This window comes from Scyliorhinus canicula, unplaced genomic scaffold (genome assembly GCF_902713615.1).
Source record: "Scyliorhinus canicula unplaced genomic scaffold, sScyCan1.1, whole genome shotgun sequence".
NCBI classification, from domain to species: Eukaryota; Metazoa; Chordata; class Chondrichthyes; order Carcharhiniformes; family Scyliorhinidae; genus Scyliorhinus; species Scyliorhinus canicula.
Window position 1 is genome coordinate 778,853 of NW_024055732.1, and position 3,729 is coordinate 782,581.

Below are 3,729 nucleotides of genomic sequence, written 5' to 3' on the forward strand. Positions count from 1 at the left end.
AATTAGGAATGCAGAGAGGCCAGACTTCAATAAATAGCGCGGAGAGAGGGGCGATACCTCAGTAAAGAGCGCGGAGAGAGAGAGAGTGGCGGGACTTCAATGAAGAACGCTGAGAGAGACGATACTTCAATAAAGAGCGTGGAGAGACGGGACTTCAATTAAAAGCGCAGACACATGCGGGACATCAGTAAAGAGCGCGGAGAGACGGGCGGGACTTCACTAAAACGCACGGAGAGGGAGGCGAGACTTCATTAAAGTGCAGAGAGAGAAAGGCGGGACTTCGATGAAGCGCACGGAGAGAGAGGGGTGATTTCAATAAAGAGCAGAGAGGGAGGCTAGACCAATAAAGAGCGCTGAGAGGCGAGACTTCACTAAAGAGCGCAGAGAGAGGGGCGAGAGTTCATTCAAGATCCTGGAGAGAGAGGCGAGACTTCATTAAAGAGCGTGGAGTGAGAGAGGCGGGTTGTCAATTAGGAGAGCTGATAGTGGGTCGAGACTTTAATAAAGAGCGCGGAAAGTGAAGCAAGAATTCAGTGAAGCGCATGGAGAGAGAGACTTCAATAAAAAGCGCGGAGAGAGAGTGAGGCGGGACAACAATGAAGATGGAGGAGAGAAAGGTACGGGACTTCACAAAATAGTGCTGCGAGAGAGGCGAGACTTCATGAAAGAGCGTGAGTGAGAGAGACGGGAATGTCAATGAAGAGTGCGGACAGAGGCGAGACTTCAATATGAAGCACACAGAGAGAGAGGATAAGTTCAATAAAGAGCACGGAGACAAAGAGGTGGGACGTCAATAAATATCGCGGAGCGAGGGGCGGGGCTTCAATAAAGAGCGCGGAGAGAGAGACGGGACTTCAATAAAAAGCAGAGACATGCGGGACTTCAGTAAAGAGCACGGAGTTACGGGCAAGACTTCAGTAAAGAGCGCAGAGGGGCGGGACTTCAGTAAAGAGCGCAGAGAGAGGGGCGGGACTTAAGTAAATAGCGCAGAGAGAGGGGCGGGACTTCAGTAAAGAGTGCAGAGAGAGGGGCGGGACTTCAGTAAAGAGCGCAGAGAGAGGCGGGGCTTAATAAAAGAGCGGAGAGATTGCCGGATTACAATAAAGTGCTGAGGGAGATGAGGGACTTTGATAACAAGCGCGGGGAGAGAGGCGCGTTTTCAAAAAAGAGTACAGAGAGAGGGGCGAGACTTCAATAAAGAGCACAGTGGGGGATAGGCGGGATTTCGGTCAAGAGCGCAGGGAGATTGGTGAGACTTCAGTAAAGAGTGCGCAGAGAGGGCCGAGACTTCAATAAAAGTGCGTTGAGAGAGGCGAGTCTTCAATAAATAGCGCGGAGAGAGAGGCGCGACTTCATTAAAGTGCAGAGAGAGAGAGGCAAGACTTCAGTAAAGAGCACGGACAAGAGAGAGGCGCAACTTCAATGAATAGCGTGGAGATAGAGGGGCGAATCTTCAAAAAAGAGCACTGAGAGAGAGGCAAGACTTCAGTAAAGAGCGCAGAGATAGAGGGGCGATAATTCATTCAAGAGCCCTGAGAGAGACGCGGGACTTAATTAAAGAGCGTGGAGAGAGAGAGACGGGTTGTCAAAAAAGAGCGCTTATATGTGTCGAAACTTCAATAAAGAGCGCGGAGATGGAGGCAAGTCTAGTAAAGAGAATGGAGAGAGAGACAGACTTCAGTAAAGAGTGCGGAGAGCGAGGAAAGACCAGTAAGGAGCGTGGAGAGAGTGAGAGCCGGGACGACAATGAAGAGGGCGGAGAGAAAGGGGCGGGACTTGAAAAAATAGTACTGAGAGAGGCGAGACTTCATTGAAGAGCGCCGAGAGTGAGCGGGTTCTTCAATAAGAAGCGGAGAGAGGCGGGACGTCAGCAAAGAGCGCGGTGGGACGTGTGAGACTTCAATAAATAGAGCTGAAAGAGAGGCGGGAATTCAAAAAAGAACGCAGAGAGAAATTGAGGCGGGACTTCAGTAAAGAGGGCGGAGAAAGAGAGAGTCGAAACTTCAATACAAAGTGCGGGGAGAGAGATGCGAGACCTGTAAAGAACAGGGAGAGAGAGGGGCGATAATTCAATTATGAGCGCGGAGAGAAAGAGAGTGGCGAGACTTTAATAAAGAACACGGCGAGATGGGCGAGACATCAATAAAGGGTAGGGAGAGATATAGGCTGGACTTCATTAAAGAGCGCGGAGAGTGAGAGGTGACACTTCCATAAAGAGCGTGTTGAGAGGGTTATGATTTTTCAATAAACAGCACGGATAGTGGGGCAAATATTAATACAGTGCGTGGGGAGAGAGGAAGACGTCAGGAAAGAGCATGGAGAGAGAGGGGGAGGCGGTACTTCGATGAAGATCACAGAATGAGACGGGCGAGACTTCACAAAAGAGCGCTCTGAGAGTTGCGAGACTTCATTAAAGAGCGCGCAAAGGGGTGAGACATCATTAAAAAGCGCGGAGATGGGCAAAGCTACAATAAAGAGCATGGAGAGATATAGGCGGACTTCATTCAAGAGTGCGGAAAGGGAGGGGAGGAACTACAGTAAGAACTGTGGAGAGAGAATGTCGGGACTTCAATAAAGAGTGCGGAGAGGGATGCAAAACTTCAATAAAGAGCGCGGAGAGACAAGGGGGAGATCATTAAGGAACGTGGAGAGATAGGGGCTAGACTTCAATAAAAATGTCGAGAGAGAGAGAGGCGGGACCTCAATAAAGAGCACGGAGAGAGAGGCAAGACTTCAGTAAAGAGCGCGGAGAGATAGAGAGGCGGGACATCAATGAAGAAACCGGATAGAGAAAGGAGGAACTTGAATGAAGAGCAGGGGGAGAGAGGCGGGGCTTCAATGAGCGTGGAGAGAGGCTAAACTTCAGTAAAGAGCGCGGAGAAAGATAGCGAGGCGGGACTTCAATCGAGAGCACGAAGAGAGAGGGGCGAGACTTTAAAAAGAGCGGAAGAGAGGGAAACCTCACTAAAGATAACAGAGAGAGTTGTGCAAGACTTCAATAAAGAGCGTGAGGAGAGAGATACGGGACTTTAATAAACAGCGCAGAGAGACAAGCGAGAATGCAATAAAGAAAAGCCAGCACGTTTGCACATTGGGTTATTACCAGTGCCTCACAGAGCCGAGGACCCTGGTTCGATACCGGCTGTCACTGACCGTGTGGTTTGCACATTCTTCACATTCTTGCGTGGTTTTCGCCCCTACAACCCACAAAGATGTGGTGGATTGGCCATGCTAAATTATCCCTTAATTTGGAAAAAATCAATTGGGCTTTCTAAAATGTATTAAAAAAGAGAATGCATTAAACAGCGCGGAAACAGAGAGACCTGAGACTTCAGTGAAGAGTGCGGAGAGAGAGGTGAGACTTCAATACAGAGGGTGGAGAGAGAGGCGAGACTTCAATAAAGAAGGAGGAGAGAGAGGCCAGATTTCAATAAAGAGCTCGGTGAGAGAGGTACGGTTTAGGTAAAGAGCATGGAGAGAGGGTCCAGACTTCAATAAAGAGCGCAGAAAAGGGGAGATATCTTTTAAGACTGTGTAGAGAGTGGTGAGACTTCAAAAATGAGTGTGGAGAGAGACGAGACTTCAAAAAAGAGGGCCGAGAGAGGGACGGGACTTCAGTAAAGAGCGCGGAGAGAGGCTGGTCTTCAATAAAGAGCATGGAGAGAGAGGCGAGACTTCAGGAAAGAGGGTGGAGAGAAAGGAGATATTTCTTTAAAGAGCGTGGAAAGA